General features: G+C 30.3%; 1 protein-coding gene across 1 annotated transcript in view; it reads left to right on the top strand.

Annotated features, from left to right (window-relative positions):
- fz2 (frizzled 2) overlaps window positions 1-25,299 on the top strand; it is a 312,996-nt gene that overhangs the window by 224,696 nt on the left and 63,001 nt on the right. Inside the window, exon 8 of the mRNA XM_065502741.1 lies at window positions 5,829-5,846. The gene's annotated coding sequence lies outside the window, so the exon portion shown is untranslated. The remainder of the gene's footprint in view (window positions 1-5,828; window positions 5,847-25,299) is intronic.

Genomic DNA, 25,299 nt, shown 5'->3' with positions numbered 1-25,299 from the left:
CGATTGAAGCTCAACAAAGACTTCTTATAGACCCACGATTGAAGCTCAACCAAGACTCTGATTGAAGGTGAACCAAGACTTCATAAAGTCCCACGATTGAAACTCAACCAAGACTTCTTAAAGATCCACGATTAAAGCTCAACCAAGACTTCTTAAAAACCCACTATTGAAACCCAACCAAGACTTCTTAAAGACCCACGATTGAAGCTCAACCAAGACTTCTTATAGACCCACGATTGAAGCTCAACCAAGACTTCTTATAGACCCACGATTGAAGCTCAACCAAGACTCTGATTGAAGGTGAACCAAGACTCTGATTGAAGGTGAACCAAGACTTCTTAAAGTCCCACGATTGATGCTCAACAAAGACTTCTTATAGACCCACGATTGAAGCTCAACCAAGACTCTGATTGAAGCTCAAACAAGACTTCTTATAGACCCACGATTGAAGCTCAACCAAGACTCTGATTGAAGCTCAACAAAGACTTCTTAAAGTCCCACGATTGAAGCTCAACCAAGACTCTGACTGAAGCTCAACCAAGACTTCTTAAAGTCCCACGATTGAAGCTCAAAAAAGACTTCCTATAGACCCACGATTGAAGCTCATCCAAGACCCTGATTGAAGGCCAACCAAGACTACTTAAAGTCCCACGATTGAAGCTCTACCAAGACTGTGATTGAAGGTCAACCAAAACTTCTTAAAGTGCCACGGTTGAACCTCAACCAAGACTACTTAAAGTCCCACGATTGAAGCTCTACCAAGACTGTGATTGAAGGTCAACCAAAACTTCTTAAAGTGCCACGGTTGAACCTCAACCAAGATTCTTATAGACCGACGATTGAAGCTCAACCAAGACTGTGATTGAAGGTGAACCAAGACTTCTTATAGACCCACGATTGAAGCTCAACCAAGACTCTGATTGAAGCTCAACCAAGACTTCTTAAAGTCCCACGATTGAAGCTCAACCAAAACTTCTTATAGACCCACGATTGAAACTCGACCAAGACTGTGATTGAAGCTCAACAAAGACTTCTTATAGACCCACGATTGAAGCTCAACCAAGGCTCTAATTGAAGCTCAACCAAGACTCTTTAAAGATCCACGATTGAAGCTCAACAAAGACTTCTTATAGACCCACAATTGAAGGTCAACCAAGACTCTGATAGAAGGTCAACCAAGACTTCTTATAGACCCACGATTGAAGCTCAGGCAAGACTCTGATTGAAGACTCTAAAGTCCCACGATTGAAGCTCAACCAAGACTTCTTATAGACCCACGATTGAAGCTCAACCAAGACTCTGATTGAAGGTCAAGACTTCTTATAGTCCCACGATTGAAGCCCAAGCAAGACTTCTTATAGACCCACGATTGAAGGTCATCCAAGACCTCTTATAGTCCCACGATTGAAGCTCAACCAACACTTCTTAAAGACCCACGATTAAAACTCAACCAAGACTTCATGAAGACCCACGATTGAACCTCAACCAAGACTCTGATTGAAGATCAACCAAGACTCTTTAAAGATCCACGATTGAAGATAAATTTAGACTCTGATTGAAGCTCAACTAAGACCACTGACAGACTTACGATTGAAGCTCAACTAAGACTCTGATTGAAGCTCAATCAAGACGTCAACTAAGACTACTTAAAGACCTTCGATTGAAGCTCATCTCAGACCACTAAAAGACCTCCGATTGAAGCTCAACTAAGACTCTGATTAAAGCTCATCCAAGACTACATCAATACCTACGATTAAAGCCCAAATATGACTTAGCTAAAGTCTATAAAGCTGTAAAAAAAATAGTTGCAATTTTTGTAGTTCAAATTATTCTGTCTTTACATTTGTTGTGAGAGCATTTTTCCCTTGTAAAATCTACCCTCCTGTTGCTTGTGTCCTTTCAGCTTCATATTTCCATTTGAATGCATGCGTATTTAACATGGTTTAGTGCTACAATTGAGATTTATTGCTTTACGATATTAAAACATCAACTACTTATTTGTCCCTGACTATTACGGCTACTCCACTCTACCCTCTTTACCTGTCGTCCTGCCCTGCTTTCCCTCTCCCCCTCTATTTATTTCTATCATATGATTTAGTAAACAGGGAGTATAAAACTCTTTAGATTTCTATTTCCAATTTCCATTTTTGTTTCTTTATTCCATTTCATGGCAAAGAAATACAAGTGATTTGAAAATGGCTTTGATTTGAAAATGTACATAGAGTGTGTAGTAGTCTAGTGTAGTGTAGCAGTTTAATAGTGTAGTATTGTGCTTGACTTTGTGCATATAGATTGAAATTTATTACACCACATTGGAATTTAAACAGAATATAAAGAGAAAACTAGTAAAATAACAGCAGAAAAAAGCCAGGCAGCCAACAAATGTAACTTCATTTGACAAAGTAACTCCCAGAAGTTTTTAGCAAACAGAACACAAACGTTATTTGTGGATACAAATGAAAAAGATTGGAATAATTTTCATTTTAAATTGAAAATAAAGTAGTCATCATCATCATCGTGCACACACATCCAAACACCCATGACCTTAAACTCTGGGAATTCGAAATGTAACGAAATTCCAGGCAAGAAATAGTTGTAGTATGAAAAATAAAAGAAATAACTCCAAAATTAAGTATTTTAAACAATTGTTTAGGCGCTTCACATCTTGTTTGAAAATCAACTTAATTTATGACAGCAAAGTGTGAAATCAAGAATAGGAATGACAACAGAAAATAAAGGATAATTATACAAAGTCCTTGACAAGCAAACGTCACATAGAAAAAGGACTTATTACCAAGAAATTTACTTTCACATGTGATTTCTTTAAACGACATCATTTAAAGACGTTAAAAGTCTTTACTTTTAAGACAATCTTATTTCTTTTAATTATTTTTCAATAAGAATTCCTTTTCTTTTCTAAACGGATACACCAAATGTATTTCCTTTCTGTTGTTGTTTTCTTTTTTTTTCATTTTCAAAAGCTGGAAAACATTGACATTTCCTGTTCATTTGCAAACAATTTTCATTTAGTGTTCTTTATTAGTTTTTGCACTATTTATTTGATTTTATTGGAAACAAAATCCAAATAAAAAAAACTCAGTTTAAAGAGAGAAATAATCTTCTTTTTAACACTTCTTAAAATTTGCAAGTGTTAAAAAGATTTAAAAGAGATTTTTGCATTTTTTTTGTATTCTTTTTAGATTCTTTTTTCAAGTATTTGCTTTCAAAACATTCACTCATCATTAGACATTAATGGAGTAGAGAAAATGCCGTTGCTAGATTATAAAAGAAAAATATTAAAAAAAAAAATAAGAAACTTAAAGTTGGCAAAGATTACATTTTTAATGTAACGCATATTTAAAAAATCTTTGGAATTTTGTAACTTAATTGAATATGAATAGAACAACGATTGAAGCTTAATTTAAACTACAATTGAAACTCACCAATAAAAGTAAAACTAAATATCAATTATGACTAGGTCTTTAAGAAGAATCGGTTGAGTTTCAAGTGTGGTCTTAGTTGAGCTTCAATCGAAAGTCTTTCAATAGTCTTGGTTGAGCGGCAATTGAAGTCTTAGCTGAGCTTCAATCGTAGGTGTTTATACAGTCTTTGTTGAGCTCCAATCGTAGGCCTTTCAATAGTCTAGGTTGAGCTTGAATCTTAGGTCTTTACATAGTCTTGGATGAGCGTCAATCGTAGTCTTAGCTAAGCTTTATTCGTACGTCTTTAAATAGCCTTGGTTGAGCTTAGTCGTAGGTTTTAAGTAGTCTTGGTGAAGCTTTAATCGTAGGCATTTAAGCAGCCTTGGTTGAGCTTCAATTGGAGGTCTCTGAATAGTCTTGGTTGAACTCCAATTACATAGTCTCGGTTGATAGTCAATCGTAGTCTTAGCTGAGCTTCATTTATTGCTCTTTAAATAGTCTTGGTTGAGTTTCAATCGTGGGTCTTCAAGGAGTCTTGGTTGTGCTTCAATCCGAGTCTTATTTGAGCTTCAATCGTAGGTCTTTCAGTAGTCTTAGTTGAGCTTTAATCACAGTCTAAATTGATCTTCAATAGTGGGTCTATAAGAAGTCTTGGTTGAGCTTCAGTCAGAGTCTTGGTTGAGCTTCAATCGTGGGTCTATAAGAAGTCTTGGTTGAGCTTCAATAAGAGTCTTGGTTGAGCATAAATCTTGGGTCTATAAGAAGTCTTGGTTGATCTTCAATCAGAGTCTTGGTTGAGCTTCAGTCAGAGTCTTGGTTGAGCTTCAATCGTGGGTCTTTAAGAAGTCTTGGTTGAGCTTCAGTCAGAGTCTTGGTTGAGTTTCAGTCAGAGTCTTGGTTGAGCTTCAATCGTGGGTCTTTAAGAAGTCTTGGTTGAGCTTCAGTCATTCTTGGTTGAGCTTCAATCGTGGGTCTTTAAGAAGTCTTGGTTGAGCTTCAGTCAGAGTCTTGGTTGAGCTTCAGTCAGAGTCTTGGTTGAGCTTCAGTCAGAGTCTTGGTTGAGCTTCAATCGTGGGTCTTTAAGAAGTCTTGGTTGAGCTTCAGTCAGAGTCTTGGTTGAGCTTCAATCGTGGGTCTTTAAGAAGTCTTGGTTGAGCTTCAGTCGGAGTCTTGGTTGAGCTTCAATCGTGGGTCTATAAGAAGTCTTGGTTGAGCTTCAATCAGAGGCTTGGTTGAGCTTCAATCGTGGGTCTTTAAGAAGTCTTGGTTGAGATTCAGTCAGAGTCTTGGTTGAGCTTCAATCGTGGGGCTTAAAGAAGTCATGGTTGAGCTTCAGTCAGAGTCTTGGTTGAGCTTCAATCGTGGGTCTTTAAGAAGTCTTGGTTGAGCTTCAATCGTGGGTCTATAACAAGTCTTGGTTGAGCTTCAATCAGAGGCTTGGTTGAGCTTCAATCGTGGGTCTTTAATAAGTCTTGGTTGAGCTTCAATCGTGGGTCTATAACAAGTCTTGGTTGAGCTTCAATCAGAGGCTTGGTTGAGCTTCAATCGTGGGTCTTTAATAAGTCTTGGTTTAGCCTAAATCGTAAGTCTTTAAGTAGTTTTGTTGAACTTCAATCCGAGGTTTCCAAATAGCCTTGGTTTAGCTTCAATTGTAGTATTATTGAGCTGCATTCGTAGGTCTTTAAATAGTCTTGGTTGAGCTTCAATCGTTGTCTTAGTTGAGCTTCATTCGTAGGTATTTAGTAGTCTTGGTTGAGCTTCAATCGAAGGTCTCAGTTGAGCATCAATTGCAGGTCTTTAAGTAGTCTTAGTTGAGGGGTTTATGTAGTCTTGGTTGAGCTTCAATTATAGTCTAAATTGGGCTTCACTCGTATGTCGTTAGTAGTCTTGGTTGAGCTTCAATCGTAGGTGTTTAAGTAGTCTTAGTTGAGCTTCATTCTAAGGTCTTTATGTAGTCTTGGTTGCGCTTTAATCGTACTATTAATGATCTTCAATCATAGGTCTTTAAATGGTCTTGGTTGAGCTTCAATCGTAGTCTTAGTGGAGCTTCATTCGTAGGTCTTTTGTAGTCTTGTTTGAGCTTCAATCGTAGGTCTTTAAATAGTCTTTGCTGAGCTTCAATCAGAGGTCTTTATGCAGTCTTAATTAGAATCAATAAGACAAATGAAATAGTGTTGATTTTCTCACAAAATTTCAGCACAATTTGTTCATTAATTCCTTAATTTTTTTAAGCTCTTAATCATAATGCAATGTATATTTCTTCAAAGGCAATAATTTCCAAACAAAATATTATTTGAAAAAGCTTTGATGAAATAACAACTTCATTATGAAAAGGCTGATAGTTAGTGTTTAATATTTTATTAAATTTTTATTAATTGTCTTCTTTTTTCTTTTCTCTATTTGCAGTTTTCATCAATAATTTGTGTGAGTATTAAAGCATATTAATGGCTCAAAAAATTTAAACATAATTAAGAGATTTTATTTATCAAGATGGGAATTAAATTCTTTAATTTAGTTTAATAAATTATGGAAGATTTTGCAAGATTTACTACAAGCTAGGCGCAACTGAGAGTAAGCTGAGAGTGATAATAATTACACTCTTCCAAATTTTATGGCCGGCTCTTGACAACAGAGTTAGGTTGTTTATTTTTCAGTAACGTTTTACGTATGTATATTTTATTCCATGGCTTAAAACCTCCAAAAGTAAGGCCTATTTGGATTTGGTTAAGGCTTGAATTTGTTTCCATTTCATTATTTAAACCACCCTCGTAAGTATTTTAAGCTATAATGTAATTGTAAATGTACATTTTTTTCCAATTCATTAACTAAAAAGAATTTATTATTATTTTTCCTTTTTTTATATTTTTTGTGGCATATTTCCACTAACCCTTGATATAGTGCTATAACAACTACTATTTTTGCTAAATTTTTGTTTTTTCTCTTCATGCACTCCACAATCGTCAGCAAAAATATGAAATTGTGCAGAAAAAGTTTTTTTTTTTTTTTAAAACAATTGCATTGTTAAACTATATTTAACGAAATGAAAGAAGGACTATTATAGAACGAGAGAGAGCAACAAAAAATAAAATCCCTTTGGAAGGAAGAAAACATTTTCCAAAGTTTCACTTTTGTTAAACGCTGAAAAAAAAACAAATAAACAAACAATCATAGAAAAAATCAAGACAAGTCAAACTTCAAAATTACACAAACTGCATCAAGGAATATAGGAAGGGAAGCACAGGGGTCGTCGCCTGGCATTAGAGATTGAATGCCTGGCTCTTAAAGAGCTAGAGGAAATGTAAAATCAAAATGCTTTATAAACAACAAACGGAAGTAACAATAGTTTCCGTTTTTCTTCCATACTTACACTCTCTAGTTTTTGGTGATTTTTTCTTTTTTTTTTGCTCTCTTTCTCTCTTCTTTTTTTTGCTAAAACTATCAACAACAGTTACATGTTATTTGGCTTGTATAAGTGGTCTAAGAGTTGAGTTTTGTTTTTCCTCTTTTTTTAGCAAGGGGTTTATCAACAAATATTATGAAGTAGTTTTTGGAGTATAAAACTAGAAAGATTGTTAAAAAAAAACAAAAAAATAATGGGGAAAATGGAAAATATTGTTACAAAAAATCTGTGAATACAATCAGTTGTTAGTTGTAATACAATTGTTGCCACTCTTTAGTTTAGCCACACACACACACACAAAAAAAATATTGAAAATAATTTTTTTTATGTTGAATTAAGCTCTTGTGAAAAATGCACTTTAGAAAGTAGAAGTTTTGGAAATAATCTATAGAAGGTTGTTTAACATTTTAATGCTATTCAATTTAAATGCCTAAGTTGAGCTTCAATCGTGGGTATTTAAGAGGTCTTGGTTGAGCTACAATATGAGTCTCAGTTAAACTTCAATCTTGGGTCTGTAAATTGTCTTGCTTGAACTTCAATCAGAGCCTAAGTTGAGCATCACTCACGGGTCTTTAACTAGTCTTGGTTGAGCTTCAATCGTGGCTCTTTAAGAAGTCTTTGTTGAGCTTCAATCGTGGGTCTTTAAGACTTGGTTGAGCTTCAATCATGGGTCTTTAAGAAGTAGTGGTTGGGCTTCAATCGCGGGTCTTTAAGAAGTCTTTGTTGAGCTTCAATCGAGCTTCAATCGTGGCTCTTTCAGAAGTCTTGGTTGAGCTTCAATCGTGGCTCTTTAAGAAGTCTTGGTTGAGCTCCAATCGTGGGTCTTTAAGAAGTCTTCGTTGAGCTTCAATCGTGGCTCTTTAAGAAGTCTTGGTTGAGCTCCAATCGTGGGTCTATAAGAAGTCTTCGTTGAGCTTCAATCATGGCTCTTTAAGAAGTCTTGGTTGAGCACCAATCGTGGGTCTTTAAGAAGTCTTCGTTGAGCTTCAATCGTGGCTCTTTAAGAAGTCTTGGTTGAGCTCCAATCGTGGGTCTTTAAGAAGTCTTTGTTGAGCTTCAATCGAGCTTCAATCGTGGCTCTTTAAGAAGTCTTGGTTGAGCTTCAATCGTGGCTCTTTAAGAAGTCTTGGTTGAGCTTCAATTGTGGGTCTTTAAGAAGTCTTCGTTGAGCTTCAATCGTGGCTCTTTAAGAAGTCTTGGTTGAGCTTCAATCGTGGCTCTTTAAGAAGTCTTGGTTGAGCTCCAATCGTGGGTCTTTAATAAGTCTTCGTTGAGCTTCAATCGTGGCTCCTTAAGAAGTCTTTGTTGAGCTTCAATCGAGGGTCTTGGTTGAGCTTCAATCGTGGCTCTTTAAGACGTCTTAGTTGAGCTTCAATCGTGGGTCTTTAAGAAGCCTTCGTTGAGCTTCAATCGTGGCTCTTTAAGAAGTCTTTGTTGAGCTTCTATCGTGGCTCTTTAAGAAGTCTTCGTTGAACTTCAATCGTGGGTCTTTAAAAAGTCTTCGCCGAGCTTCAATCGTGGGTCTTTAAGAAGTCTTGGTTGAGCTTCAATCGTGGCTCTTTAATAAGTCTTTGTTGAGCTTCAATCGTGGGTCTTGGTTAGCTCCAATCGTGGGTTTTGTTTGAGCTTCTATCGTGGCTCTTTAAGAAGTCTTCGTTGAACGTCAATCGTGGGTCTTTAAGAAGTCTTTTTTGAGCATATATCTTGGGTATTTAAGAAGTCTTTTTTGAGCATATATCTTGGGTCTTTAAGAAGTCTTTTTTGAGCATATATCTTGGGTCTTTAAGAAGTCTTAGTTGAGCTTCAATCAGAGTCTTGGTTGAGCTTCAATCGTGGATCTTTAAGAAGTCTTCGTTGAACTCCAATCGTGGGTCTTTAAGACGTCTTAGTTGAGCTTCAATCGTGGGTCTTTAAGAAGTCTTCGTTGAGCTTCAATCGTGGGTCTTTAAGAAGTCTTCGTTGAGCTTCAATCGTGGCTCTTTAAAAAGAATTGGTTGAGCTTCAATCGTGGGTCTTTAAGAAGTCTTCGTCGAGTTTCAATCGTGGTTCTTTAAGAAGTCTTGGTTGACCTTCAATCGTGGCTCTTTAAGAAGTCTTCGTCGAGTTTCAATCGTGGTTCTTTAAGAAGTCTTGGTTGACCTTCAATCGTGGCTCTTTAAGAAGTCTTGGTTGAGCATCTATCTTGGGTCTTTAAGAAGTCTTGGTTGAGCTTCAATCAGAGTCTTGGTGAAGATTCAATCGTGGCTCTTTAAGAAGTCTTGGTTGAGTTTCAATCGTGGGTCTTTAAGAAATCTTCGTTGAGCATGTATCTTGGGTCTTTAGTTGAGCTTCAAGCTGAGTCTTGGTTGGGCTTCAATCCTGGGTCTTCAAGAAGTCTTGGTTGAGCTTCTATCGTGGGTATTTAAGAAGTCTTTGTAGAGCTTTAATCAGAGTCTTGGTTGAGCTTCAATTGTGGGTCTTTAAGAAGTCTTGGTTGAGCTTCAATCAGAGTCTTGGTTGAGCTTCAATCCTGGGTCTTTAAGAAGTCTTGGATGAGCTTCAATTATGGCTCTTTATGAAGTCTTGGTTGAGCTTCAATCGTAGGCCTTCTCGTAATCGTGGTTGAGGTCTTTAAATAGTCTTAGTTGAGCTTCAATCGTAGGCCTTTATTAAGCTATAATCACAGTATATGACGGGTCTTTAAGTAGTCTTAGTTGTGCTTCAATCGTGGGTGTTTAAGCAGTCTTGGTTGATCTCAAATCACAGTCCTTCTAGTGGTATTGGTTGAGCTGTTGAGCGGTATTTAATTCGTATTTTACTTTATGTTTGCAAAGAGGAGTAAAAATCCCAGTTTCATTGCAATATTTTTGCTGTATATCTTATATTTTGCTCTACTAGCTAAATATTTCTAAAAGTTGACATTTACAAGTACAATATAATCAACATGCATCCAAAAAGTAATAAAAATAACTAGAATTTTTTGCTGTTTTGATATATGTATGTCGAACAATACTAAGTAATCAAAACTTTTCTGAGAAAGAAAAAGTTTTTCCTTATAAGAGCAAAGAAGAAAACATTTAATTTTTTTGTCATACATATTTTGGGAAACACATTTAAAGAGGTTTTAAGGGAAGAGTAAATTAATTGAAATACAACTATGTAGAACTACTTATAAATATGTATGTATGTATAAACATTTTTTAAATTAATTAATAAATATTTGTTTAATCTTTAGTTAAACCTGCACACTTTATATTAATTGCGTTTTCTCCTGGTTTAAATATTTTAATGGCTCTTTGTTTCTTTTTTTTGTGTGTGTCCATGTCTCAAGCCTTCACAACATGTGTCTTTGATAATTTATTTTTATATTCATATTCATAATTTGTTGTTCAGAATTTTATTTTTAAAAACACAGTGATGAAGATAACCTTGTTTCCCTGAGCTTTAAACAGCGATAACCCCTATTGATAATTGAAATAATGTCGTTGTTTTACATTTAACAAAAACTGTGTCTCTTCTACTTATAAGGAATTTCTATAATAAAAGATTGAAAATCAAACAAGAAATATTGGGGTATAGAAAAAAAAAACACACAAACACAATATTTAAATTTATTACATCGTAAATTGACAGCAACATGTGAGACCAAACAAAAATGTCTTGCTTTTAAAAGCTGAAAAAGGAATGTCATTTTTCTTTTTCTTTAAGTTTTTTTTGGGGGGTTGTCCCACCATTTAGTATGTTTGTAATCGTTTGTATTACCAGCAAAATTTATTTGAAGACATTTTCTTTGTTTTGAATTCAATGTGTACAAAAATTTTCCAATATTTTTGGAGTCTTTTGTCTAGGTTTTTTTTTTTTCTTTCATTTGTTTGGCCAAGATCTATGACTTTTCTTTAAGAATTTTATTGGTTTGAAATGAATGTAAGAAAAGAAATAAGAAAATTTGCCTAAATTATTATTTGTGTGTTGATGAGGAGAGATAGAGATATTAGATATTTTAAATTGATAAATATGTTGTTGACATTGTTAAATTGCCAAAGTGTAGACAGTTTATCTTAATAAGTAGACAAAATGAAAGATACACAGACAGACGGACGGATGGATGGAAATAATTATAAGAAAGAAAACCGAAAGCTAATAAAAACCCTAAATATTTAAAATAAATCAAAGCTACTTAAATGTAAATAACAAACAAATTTCATATTTTTACTTGAAGATGCCACAGTTAGTTCTGCGAGTGAGTAAAGAGTTAATTTTCAATTTGCATTTTAATGTTACTTAAACACTGACTGAATCAACATAGCCCAGCCCAAAACAGCATAAGATGGGAAATTTCAAGTATAACAGTTTTTCTATAGAATAATTTTCAGTATATCACTTTTTCTAAGGAAATATTTCTAGTGTAACAGTTTTTTATAACTGTTATAACAGTTATTCTATAGAAAATTTCTAGTAAAATAGTTTTTCTAAAAAAAAGTTCCATTATAACAGTTTTTCTACAGAAAACGTTTCAGTATAACAGTTTTTCTATAGAATAACATCACTTTTTCTATAAAGCATTTCTAGTATAACAGTTTTTTATAAAGAAAATGTTCCAGTATAACAGTTATTATATATAAAGCTTCTAGTATAACAGTTTTTCTATAGAAAAAGTAGCATTATAACAGTTTTTCTATAGAAAACGAGTTAGTATAACAGTTTTCCATAGAAAAATTTCGAGTATTACAGTTTTTCTATTGAATAATTTTCAATATATCACTTTTTCTGTAGAAACATTTCTAGTATACCAGTTTTTATAGAGAAAATTTTCTAGTATAACAGTTATTCTATATAAAAGTTCTAGTAAAATAGTTTTTCTATAAAAAAAAGTCCATTATAACAGTTTTTCTATAGAAAACGTTTGAGTATAACAGTTTTTCTATAGAAAAATTACTAGTATAACAGTTGTTTATAAAGAAAATGTTTCAGTATAACAGTTATTCTATAGAAAAGTTCTAGTAAAATAGTTTTTCTACAGAAAAGTTTCAGTATAACAGTTTTTCTATTGAAAACGAGTTAGTATAACAGTTTTCCATAGAACAATTTCGAGTATTACAGTTTTTCTATTGAATAATTTTCAATATATCACTTTTTCTATAGAAACATTCCTAGTATACCAGTTTTTATAGAGAAAAATTTCTTGTATAACAGTTATTCTATATAAAAGTTCTAGTAAAATAGTTTTTCTAAAAAAAAAGTTCCATTATAACAGTTTTTCTACAGAAAAGTTTCAGTATAACAGTTTTTCTATAGAATAACATCACTTTTTCTATAAAGCATTTCTAGTATAACAGTTTTTTATAAAGAAAATGTTCCAGTATAACAGTTATTATATATAAAGCTTCTAGTATAACAGTTTTTCTATAGAAAAAGTTGCATTATAACAGTTTTTGTATAGAAAACGAGTTAGTATAACAGTTTTCCATAGAAAAATTTCGAGTATTAGAGTTTTTCTATTGAATAATTTTCAATATATCACTTTTTCTATAGAAACATTCCTAGTATACCAGTTTTTATAGAGAAAATTTTCTAGTATAACAGTTATTCTATATAAAAGTTCTAGTAAAATAGTATTTCTAAAAAAAAAATTCCATTATAACAGTTTTTCTACAGAAAAGTTTCAGTATAACAGTTTTTCTATAGAATAACATCACTTTTTCTATAAAGCATTTCTAGTATAACAGTTTTTTATAAAGAAAATGTTCCAGTATAACAGTTATTATATATAAAGCTTCTAGTATAACAGTTTTTCTATAGAAAAAGTTCCATTCTAACAGTTTTTCTATATTATTAGTTAGTATAACAGTTTTCCATAGAAAAATTTCGAGTATTACAGTTTTTCTATTGAATAATTTTCAATATATCACTTTTTTCTATAGAAACATTCCTAGTATACCAGTTTTTATAGAGAAAATTTTCTAGTATAACAGTTATTCTATATAAAAGTTCTAGTCAAATGGTTTTTCCAAAAAAAAAAGTTCCATTATAACAGTTTTTCTACAGAAAACATTTGAGTATAACAGTTTTTCTATAGAAAAATTGCTAGTATAACAGTTTTTATAATGGAAATGTTCCAGTATAAGAGTTATTCTAAAGAAAAAATTCTTGTATAATAGTTATTCTATAGCAAAACTTCCATTATAACAGTTTTTCTACAGTAAACGTTTTAATATAACAGTTTCCCGCAGAAAAATTTTGTGTATATAAATGTAAATATAGAAAATGTTTAAGTATTAAAGTTTTTCTCCAGAAAAAGTTATAGTATAACAGTTTTTGTATGAAAAAAGTTTCGGTATGAAAGTGTTTCTATAGAAAAAGTTCTGGTATAACAGTTATTCTATAATAATAGCTTTGTATAACAGTTTTTTATATATAAAACATCTTAGTATAACAGTGTTTCTTCTTTGATGGTAGAATATTATAATCTCTTTAAAATAGTCCCTTTCTTGCCTTTGAGAAAGTTTTAGAGTCTGAGAAAAAAGTACTTTTTATATTTTTCTCAAACTCAACAGCTGCTTAATATTTTTACTTTATCTGCCCAAAAAATCCCTATAGATTTAAAACATCTTTATCAGTTACAAAATTCATACAACCCTTGCCATCATACAGCCATCTATCTATCTGTTGGCTCTACCATAAAATGACAACTAAACAAATTTTATTTTATGATCATCAGTTTAACAAAAATTCTTAAGATTTATTATGTGTTTAAAAAAACATATAAACAATTACTTTATGACTGTGTTTTGGGATCAAGAAAACGTATAAATAAAACAAAAAGGAATCAGTTACAAATAAGTATTCTATAAATTTGATAAGCAAACAAAGCCATAGACATTAATCATGACTTAATTTAATTGTTTACACTAAAAACTCACTCACTCCCAAAAACAAAATCTTCAAAATGATGATGAAGATGATCATCATGATGCTGACTCCAAAAAAACAAAAAAAAACACATGCACAAATACAAGACTCTCATAATTGGAGGCAACATAAAACCCACGCCTGTTTTGAACAGAAAGAAGAAATAACCAAGATTCAAGCTGACAACAGCGAAAACGTAAATAAATTTTAAAAATAACTCATTTAGAATTCCCCAATGTTTAATAATAATTCAGCAATAACAAAATAACTACAAACCGAGAATAGTTGCAGGCAGGCTTCCTGCAAATGACAACAATTGTATGTTGCTGCTGCTTCACGAAAATCACTAACAAACAACTCATCAGCTACAACAGCAGGCAGCATCACGTTAGCATCAGTTTTTGTTTGATTCCAAAGGCTACAATATAAAAAAAGTATAAGTAGAATGGACCAAACAGCCATGTTGCGAGCCCAACACCAGCACCACCACCAACATCAATGTCAACTTAAAGTGAGACTTTGGACAACAAAACGACATGATTAAGTGCAACTCTAAGCAAATATTGTGAATGATGTGAATGTGAAATGTAAAAATAAAGCAGAGAATATAGCAATTTCACGAGTGCCAGCTAAGAGTATAATGAACAGATATACATGAATTTGGAGAATGCTACACAAACAGATGTTTCTAAACAAAAATGTTAATATATTCCATTAAAAAAGTTTTAGTATAACAGTTTTTCTATAGAAAAATCTTCAGTATAACAGTTTTTCTATAGAAAGATCTTTAGTATAACAGTTTTTCTCTAAAAAAATCTTTAGTATAACAGTCTTTCTATATAAATATCTTTAGTATAACAGTTTTTCTATAGAAATATCTTCAGTATAACAGTTTTTCTACAGAAATATCTTTAGTATAACAGTTTTTCTGTAGACAAATTTAAAGTATAACATTTTTTCTATACAAAAAATCTTTAGTATAACAGTTTTTCTATAGAAATACCTTTAATATAACAGTTTTTCTATAAAAGTATCTTTAGTATAACAGTTTTTCTATATAAAAATCTTTATTATAACAGTTTTTCTATAAAAAATCTTTAGTATAACAGTTTTTCCATTGAAATATCTTTAGTACAACAGTTTTCTATAGAAATATCTTTAGTATAACAGTTTTTCTATGGAAATATCTTTAGTATAACAGTCTTTCGATAGAATAATATTTAGTATAACAGTTTTTCTATGGAAATATCTTTAGTATAACAGTTTTGCTATAGAAAAATCTTAAGTATAACAGTTTTTCTATACAAAAATCTTTAGTATAACAGTTTTTCTATAAAAGTATCTTTAGTATAACAGTTTTTCTCTAAAAAAATCTTTAGTATAACAGTCTTTCTATATCTTTACTACAACAGTTTTTCTATAGAAAATTCTTTAGTATAACAGTTTTTCTATAGAAAAAGTTTCGTTAAGAAGAGTTTTTTCTATAGAAAAAGTTTCGTTAAGAAGAGTTTTTCTATAGAAAAAGCTTTGTTAAGAAGAGTTTTTCTATAGAAAAAGTTTCGTTAAGAAGAGTTTTTCTATAGAAAAAGTTTCGTTAAGAAGAGTTTTTCTATAGAAAAAGTTTCGTTAAGAAGAGTTTTTCTATAGAAAAAGTTTCGTTAAGAAGAGTTTTTCTATAGAAAAAGTTTCGTTAAGAAGAGTTTTTCTATAGAAAAAGTTTCGTTAAGAAGAGTTTTTCTATAGAAAAAGTTTCGTTAAGAAGAGTTTTTCTATAGAAAAAGTTTCGTTAAGAAGAGTTTTTCTATAGAAAAAGTTTCGTTAAGAAGAGTTTTTCTATAGAAAAAGTTTCGTTAAGAAGAGTTTTTCTATAGAAAAAGTTTCGTTATGAAAAGTTTTTCAATAGAAAAAGTCTTAGTATAACGGTCTTTCTATTCAAAAATTGCAAGTATAACAGTTTTTAAATTAAATTAAGTTTCATTTTAAATAATACCCTCCATTAAACTGCCCACTCACATTCCTCAGTGTCACCAATCTAACGAGCAATCGAATACATCTTCTCCAGTACCCAGTTTACAATCATGGGGATACCAAAAATAAACCACATCATCAAAAACGAAACAAAAAATATACAAAAAAAAAACTTAAATGGTCATATGCTGTTGTCGTTGTACTTCCAAACCATAAGTCGTGATGTTTGAATTTTTTTTTTGCACTTCTTCTTAGTTTGCGCTCCAGCAGTCATATGATCTTTAAGTTTTGTTAAAAACATGAAATTGCACAAAACTTAACAAAACAACAAAATTTATATTTTTTATTTCTTTTTTGTTAAATGCCACAAAACAATTCGTTCGTTGTTGTGTCGTCGTTGTTCGTTACTGGAGGGTTTGTAGATTCACTTTTTTTAGTCTTCTTGGTAGAAGTTGGTGTGCTGGACAAAAAGCTTAAACATGGTTACCGTGGAAGTGAAACATGAAAGGAAGGCACGATGATTAAGTTGAAGTGCAAGATGAAGCTGAACAACAAATGATGGAAGAGCCAAAGGAGAGAGGAGGTAGTGTGGTCGTGGTAGGAAGAACAACACCACAACAGCAATAAATAGTCGTCACATTGGGCATACACTGCAGCAACAACAACGACAACAGCAAAAACAAATGGAAAATGCCAAGATCAGTAAAACTAACAAGAGGTGTTACCCCATGTCGTTAGGGATTCTTGTTTAAATGAAAATTATTTAACAGTGGAGCAAATAACAAAATAAATTCTTAAGCATAAATTTCTTAACGAAATTTTTTATAGAAACGCTTTCTTAACTAAACTTTTCTATAGAAAAACTTTCCTTAACCGAAACATTTTCTATAGAAAAACTTTCCTTAACCGAAACTTTTTCTATAGAAAAACTTTCCTAAACCGAAACTTTTTCTATAGAAAAACTTTCCTAAACCGAAACTTTTTCTATAGAAAAACTTTCCTAAACCGAAACTTTTTCTATAGAAAAATTTCCCTTAACCGAAACTTTTTCTATAGAAAAACTTTTCTTAACCGAAACTTTTTCTATAGAAAAACTTTTCTTAACCGAAACTTTTTCTATAGAAAAACTTTTCTTAACCGAAACTTTTTCTATAGAAAAACTTTTCTTAACCGAAACTTTTTCTATAGAAAAACTTTTCTTAACCGAAACTTTTTCTATAGAAAAACTTTTCTTAACCGAAACTTTTTCTATAGAAAAAAAATTTAAAAAATTATTGTAAAATTTGTTTAGCCAGCCCACTGTTAATTGCTTTGTTTATAATTTTCAATGCTTTTGTACACCACAAGTATGAATCTCTCACCTTTTAAAACCTCAGGGTTTAAATAAAATTATTTGTTATAATTGAAAACCTCAGGTGTAAAGGAGTGAAATCATGAGAACAACAAAAAGTCTACCAACTATAGCTTCTACGAATTTGAAATAATTGCTTTTGAAATCTTCTAATCTTCAAGAAATGGACTAAGAGACTTTTACTTATTTCGTACTTAATTGTCGAGCTAAGTTTGAGTAATAACTTAATTCGACTTAAGCTTGTTTAATTAATCTCTAGTTAACTAAGATTAGTCATACAGTACTACATATTTACCATGATCGACTGTAATTTACCTCAGTTTTCCTAAACTTAAATTTGTTCCAGCTAAACTTGGCTTAAACGAGTTTAAGTAATCTCTAGTTAAGTGGATTTTATTTTAATTGGCACCAAATTTACATTAATCAAATGTATTTTACTTAAGTTTCTCAAAACATAACTTTATTCGACTTAAACTTGACTTAAACGAGTTTAAGTAATCTCTAGTTAACTAAGTTTTATCTTGTATTACTGTATATTTACAATGTTCGACTGTAATTTACCTATGTTTTTCTAAACTTAACTTTATTCCAGCTAAACTTGGCTTAAACGGGTTTAAGAAATCTTCAGTTAACTAGGTTTATTTTTAAATGACACCTCATGTACATTAATCAAATGTATTTACTTAATCTTCTCAAAATATAACTTTATTCGACTTAAACGAGTTTAAGTAATCTCTAGTTAACTATGTTTTCTCTTACATTACTGCATATTTACAATGTTCGACTGAAATTTACCTATGTTTTTCTAAACTTAACTTTATTTCAGCTAAACTTGGCTTAGACGGGTTTAAGAAATCTTCAGTTAACTAGGTTTATTTTTAAATGACACCTCATGTACATTAATCAAATGTATTTACTTAATCTTCTCAAAATATAACTTTATTCGACTTAAACTTGACTTAAACGAGTTTAAGTAATCTCTAGTTAACTAAGTTTTATCTTGTATTACTGGATATTTACAATGTTCGACTGTAATTAAACTAAGTTTTAGTAAACTTAACATTAGTCCAGCTAAACTTGACTTAAACGAGTTTAAGTAATCTCCAGTTAAGTGGATATTATTTTAAATGATAGCACATTTACATCGAGCAAATGTATTTTACTTAAGTTTCTCAAAATATAAATTTATTAGACTTAAACTTAGCTTAACGAGTTTAAGTAATCTCTAGTTAACTATGTTTTATCTTACATTACTCCACATATACATTGTTCGACTGTACTTTACCTAACTTTATCTAAACTTAACTTTATTGGAGTTAAACTTGGCTTAAACGAGTTTAAGTAATCTCTAGTTAACTAAGTTGTATCTAACATTACTCCATATTTACAATGTTCGACTGTAATTTATCCGTGTTTTTCTAAACTTAACTTTATTCCAACTAAACTTAGCTTAAACGAGTTTAAGAAATCTTCAGTTAACTAGGTTTTATTTTAAATGACAGCACATTTACATCAATCAAATGTAGTTTACTTAAGTTTTTCGAAAAATTACATTATGCGACTTAAACTTGGCTTAAACGAGTTTAAATAATCTCTAGTTACAGTGGTCGGCTGTAATTAAACTAAATTTTACTAAACTTAACTTTAGTCCCACTAAACTTAGCTTAAACGAGTTTAACTAATCTCCAGTTAATTGGATTTTTATCTGATATTTGCATATAAAGATTACCATATAATTGTCTTAAATAAATTTAAAACCATTTAAATATTTCTATTTAGATTTGTTTTAGCTTTTCAAAACGCTTCTTTAATTTAGCTAATCTCAGCTTAACCGTGTTTTACTAAACTCCAGTTATATAGGTTTAATATTTTACAGAAAAATTTTAATTTTTTTTGTCTAATTGTAATTGCCAAAGTGTATCTAAACTTTATTCAACTTAAACTTGACTTTAACGAGTTTAAGAAATCTCCAGTTAACTGGATTTTATCCGATATTTGCATATAACGAATTAAATCTGCGTTTTTGTTTTAAAAATTTAAAATTTTCTGTTTAGATTTGTTCATGATTTTCTAAACTCTTCTTTAGTTTAGCTAATCTTAGCTTAACCGAGTTTAACTAAACTCCAATTATATCGGTTTTTTTAATTTACAGAATTTTTTTTTTTTTTTGTAAATTTTTAAGATTTCATTCATTTTCCTTATTGATGCATTGGGAAAAACGATCTATGTACTCATTCGTCACTTGATGGGTGGTTTCCACATAATTGTATTTTTTATTTCTGTCTGGTTTTGGTTTTACTTTTCTTGGGATTACAAGTTACACTTCACCTCTTCTCCTTAGGAATTGCTTTAGAGTAAATGCAAAACAAGAAACATATTGTACATATTTCGTTTAATATTATGGTTGTTTTATGAGACATATCGAGTTACTTTTTAACTTTACAGAATCAAAATAAAAGATTTAGGAATTTTGTAAAATGCTGAACAGCACGAATAACTTAATAAATGATTGCAGAATTAAAATAAATCTGAAGTTCATTTGTGAAACAAATATTTTTAATTATGGATATTGAAATAATGTCTTAGTTTTCTGTAAATTTATTTATTCTATTCCTCAATTAATCTCTGGCCTCATGTTATCTTAATTGCTTTTAGAATTTCCTTACGCCTTAAGTCAAATGTAAATGAACAATAAATAAAGTTATTACCCCATCATGTTAAACTTGACATTTAAAATCCACTAAAAATACATTTCATTTCACTTGGCAACAATCCCAAACACAATCTTACATACAGGCACTGTCGTGTCAATCTCTATAATACCACAAACATTTGTAAAGTGCAATTTTTTTTTTGTTCTGTTTTTTTTACAAAACTAAATTAAAAATGTAAAAGAATTTGTTTAAATTTGTGTGTAAAAAATAAAGAAACGAAAAGAAATCTTAAATAGAACTTGCTACACCATGTACAACTAACAAATCCTGTACAGATCCTATGACAATGTCACATAAATCTGACAACTACGCAAATAATGTCATTTTGACAGTTTTAGAAATAGTAATACAAAACAGCAATACAACTATGTTCAACGTAAAACCAAATTGTTGCATGGCAAACATATAAATTAAATCGCACAAAATGCAGCAGTATGAGGAAAAGAGGGGCCGGGCTTTGGGAGGTAACTGAAAGAAGAGAATTTATCATAGAAAAAGAGAATTATAAAGATTTCGTTAAGATTTTTTATTGTGTATATTTATGGAGAAAATTTGCATAAAAGGTGACCAGTTGGTTTAAAGGAATTTGAAAATTCCATAAAGACATGTAGGCGACCAACAGTGTGACAAAAACTGATCTACAACTTATGTTAAAACTAAAGATTATTCGCCTTTAAATTTAATATTACTAAGTTAATTTTGTTGTTAATTTAAAAATAATTTCAATTTTGATTTGTAATTCTCTCAAGCTTATCTAAACCCAACTTAGTTTTAGCTAAACTTAACATAACCGAGTTTAAGTAATCTAGGTTTAACTAGGTTTTCTGAAATTTCTTAAAATTGATTTATATTTTTATAGACTTTTTTTTAACTATTAGCAACTTATAATACAGAGAAAACATGTAGAGCTTTATTCTAATTTTATTTTAATAATTGATCTTAATTTTTTTTCTTAAACTCAATTTATCAAGTTTAAACTAAACTCAGTAAACTAAAAACTACATTTTCCGTTGCCAACTTTCTCCAACTTATCTAAACTTTACTTTGTTTTAGCTAAACTCATCATAATCGAGTTTAAGTAATCCAAGGTTAACTTAATTTTTCAGCATTTTATCAAAATTCATTACACCATTCAATTGTAAATTATTAAAGTTTATATAAATTTAATTTTTTCTGCTAAACTTGCATTTAACCAGTTTAAGTAAACTCCAGTTAACTTAGATTTATCAGAAATTACACCATAATGCTATTGTTCAATTGTAATGTAACTAAGTTTAACTAAACTTATCTATATTCTAGTTAAACTTGGCTTAAACGAGTTTAAGTAATCTCCAGTTAACTAGGTTTTATTTTAAATTACATCATATTTCAATTATTCGATTCGTATCCACCTTAGTTTATATAAACTTAACTTTATGCCAACTAAACTTGACTTAAACTAGTTTAAGTAATCTCCAGTTAACTAGGTTTTATTTTAAATTACATCATATTTCAATTATTCGATTCCTATCCACCTTAGTTTATATAAACTTAACTTTATGAAAACTAAACTTGACTTAAACTAGTTTAAGTAATCTCCAGTTAACTAAGTATTATTTCAAATTATACCATAATTACATCGTTCAATTCCAATGTAACTAAATTATTTTAAACTTATCTAAATTCCAGCTAAACTCGGCTTAAACTAGTCTAAGTAATCTCCAGTTATGTAGACTTGTTCATAATAATACACTTTATTAACATTGTTCAATGGTAATTTACCTATGTTTTTCTTAACATCACTTTATATATACTAAACTTGGCATAAACGAGTTTAATTAATCTCCAGTTAACTAGGTTTCATCTTAAATTACATTTTATTGACAAAGTTGAATTGTAATTTAACTAAATTTGTCTAAACTTAACTTTATTTAAGCTAAACTTTGCTTAAACGAGTTTAAGTAATCTCCAGTTACCAAGATTTTATCTTAAACTACAATACAGAGTTCAATTGTTATTTACAGAGTTCAATTGTTATTTACCATAATTTTTCTAAACTAAACTTTAATCTGGGTAATCTTGGCTTTACCTAGTTTAGCTAATCTCCAGTTAACTAGGTTTTATCTTAAATTACATTATGCTTACATTGTTTCATTGTATTTTACCTAAACTTCGCTAGACTTAATTTTATTCAAGTTAAACTTGGCTTAAACGAGTTTAAGTAATCTCCAGTTAAATAGGTTTAATATTAAATTACATCAAACTTGCAGTTTTCAATTGGAATTTATCTAAGTTTTTCTAAACATAACTTTGTACAACCAAAACTTGGCTTAAGCGAGTTTAAGTAATCTCCAGTTAACTAAATTTTTATTATTTTCCAAAAAAATATGTATATTTTTAGCCCCTTTTGACTAATTATAGGTTTTAGTTAAATTTCAATGCCTAATCTTAGTGTTTCCTTTTAAGTTTTGTTAAACTAAGTTTAAGTCATCTCTCAACTTAACTAAAAATTTAATTTTTTTAACATATTTTTCTTTTAATAACCTAAAATCAAATTTATTTTGCTTAAACTCAAATTAACCAAGTTTAACTAAACTCCAGTTAACTACCGTTTTTGGCGTTTTTGCACAAATCTTGCAGTTTTTAAACATTTTCACTTTATCTAAACACTTAACCCACCTTAAATTCTTAACTGTGACCAGTTTTACCTGGTCACTTTACAAATCAATTCATTTGAAATTCAACAATTATGTGAATTGCATATCAATTCGTATAAGAACAAAAAAACAACAACAAATTCTAGTATTCCTCAATACTACAGCTAAAATCTACACACAACAAAGCGAAAATAAAAACAACACAAAAATGCATTACGCACGTATTGTTGACTGACTACAACAGTGAGTTCTGGTTCTACAACATTGCCTCAGTTTTGGGTTGCTTGTTATAAAACGTGCGTAATTTATGGCAGCACCCTGCTGCTTGTTATTGTGGCTCTTCAAACGAAGAACGCAGCCAAACTCATTCCTTAGCCACCAAAAAACCAGAAGAAAAAAAAAACAGAAATTAAACAAGCCCTGTAAAACTGCACAGCTATAGAGAACATATTTACGAGTATAGGGAATCAATATTACCCGGGGTAAATAAATGAGTTCGATTGCCAGTTCGAGCAATATGTTAAATGTTTAATGCCCAGCCAACAACAGCAACAACAACCATTCCGATGATGAGTTGGTAGTGGTAACAGAGCACAGAGATGAATTGAAAAGTTCAGCGATAAATGATGCTGGGTGTTCTACTCAGGGTGTCAATTGTGAACCTTGAATAAATAAACACAAACAACAACACGAAACATTTTGTGGCAACGTTGAAATATTTAAATCTTTTACTATGAGTTTATTTCTATTTTCAAATACAAAAAAAACAATAACATCAACAGCACAAAAATTCCCATTTAAAGTTCATTTGAAAGTTTTGTCTATTTAATTTCAAATTTAGCGGGTTGCTGTGCTTGAAATGTCTTTAGTTATCGTTTGTGTTCTGTTCACCAATTAAAAGAATTTTAAAATTAAATTTAAACAAATTGAAAATTGGGAAAAAAAACATTTATCACCATCATAAATTATGATGGCAACCCGCAGAAATATCCCTTTTGTGGTGTTTATTTTAAACGAATTGAGGAACGTACTCTCGCTATTAAGATAAATTGTTATAAGATTAAGAATTAATTGTCTAACGGTCAATGGGAAAAACTTAAGGTGATATTTGTAGATAAATAATCTGAAATTAATGAAAATTTGTTTGATTCGTTTAAATTTTATTAAATTAATTTAATTCCCACATTATTTAACACAAACTCAATTTTTTATCACTTAAACTCAATTTTTGTAAGTTTAACTAAACTTCAGTTAACTAAAATTATTTTCAATCGACTTTTAATTCCTTGATTTTATAAATTTCAATATTATTTTAAGTTAAACTCGTGTTAACCAAGTTTAACTAAAATCCGTTTAACAAGGTTTTATGTCATTTTCAAAATTGTTTTAATTTTTTATGATGGACCAACAATAAATTTTTATGAAAAAATACTTTTTAGCATTTAAACTTAATTTAACTAGGTTTAGGTAAACTTAAGTTAACTAAAGCTATACATGTTTAGTTTTAAATTCATTTAAATTATCAAAGCCCCACTTAATTTTCCTATAACTTTCTTCACTTTAACTAATCTCATTATAATATTACTTAATCTCAAAATTGATGAGCTTAAACCTAATTAAACTAAGTTTACTTAATCTCAAATTCCCTAAAATTGTTTTCAATCTATTCCAAATTTCTTTAAATTATCTATTCTTAACTTAGTTTTTCTTAAACTCGATTTAACTAAGCTTACTTAAACTCCAGTTAACTAAAATTGTCTTTTATCTTTTTTAAATGTTTTCAATTTAGCTAATCTTAACATAATTTCCCTTAAACTCGTTTTAGTGTAGTTTACCTAAACCCCAGTTAAAAATTTCTTACTCAAATCAACGAAAATTTATGTTTACCTTTTTTAAATCTTCTTCACTTTAACCAATTTCATTATAATATTACTTAATCTCAAAATTGTTAAGCTTAAACTCAATTAAACTAAGTTTACTTAATCTCCAGTTACCTAAAATTGTTTTCAATCTTTTCCAAATTTCTTTAAGTTAGCTAATCTTAACTTAGTTTTTCTTAAACTCGATTTAACTATGCTTACTTAAACTCCAGTTAACTAAAATTGGTTTTTATATTTTTTAAATGTTTTCAATTTAACTAATCTTAACATAATTTCCCTTAAACTCGTTTTAGTCTAGTTTAGCTAAACTCCAGTTAAATAATTCTTACTCAAATTCACTAAAATTTATGTTTATCTTTTTTAAATTTTCTTCACTTTAACTAATCTCATTATAATATTACTTGATCTCAAAATTATTAAGCTTAAACTCAATTAAACTAAGTTTACTTAATCTCCAGTTACCTAAAATTGTTTTCAATCTTTTCCAAATTTCTTTAAGTTAGCTAATCTTAACTTAGTTTCCTTTAAACTCTGTTTAAGCTAGTTTAACTAAACTCCAGTTAACGAAGTTTTTTTACATTTTCCAGTTAGTTTTCATTTTTAATTGTTGACAAACATTAAATGTTGATGATTTTTAGCACACGTCCGCCCAAAATTTAAACAATTTTGTTAAAACTAATCTCTATGCAACCAACAAAAAAAAAACTCCAAATCATGACCAAGTTAATGATGTTAAAAAAAGCCAGCCAACTAACCAGTTACTTGGCTAGTTAGTTGTTGCCTCCCTTGTTACCTTAATTTCTTAACAAGCCACATTCTCCTCGTATAAAGACGATGAAAATGTTCTTAAATGGATTCCAGTTTTATGCACACATTTGTTTTGTTTTTAGTTTAGTTTGTTTTTTGTTTTGTTTATGTTTTATTTTGAAGTCCGTTTTGTTTTTATTGTAGCTGCTGTTGTTGTTGTTGTTTTTGTTTAATTTTTTCTTGTCTATAGGTTTTTATCTTTTTAAGGGTCTTGTTAAAAGTAATTCGTAACA

The sequence above is a fragment of the Calliphora vicina genome, chromosome 3 (genome assembly GCF_958450345.1).
Source record: "Calliphora vicina chromosome 3, idCalVici1.1, whole genome shotgun sequence".
NCBI classification, from domain to species: Eukaryota; Metazoa; Arthropoda; class Insecta; order Diptera; family Calliphoridae; genus Calliphora; species Calliphora vicina.
Note: the sequence above shows the minus strand (reverse complement) of the source record. Positions and strands in the feature narration are given on the sequence as shown.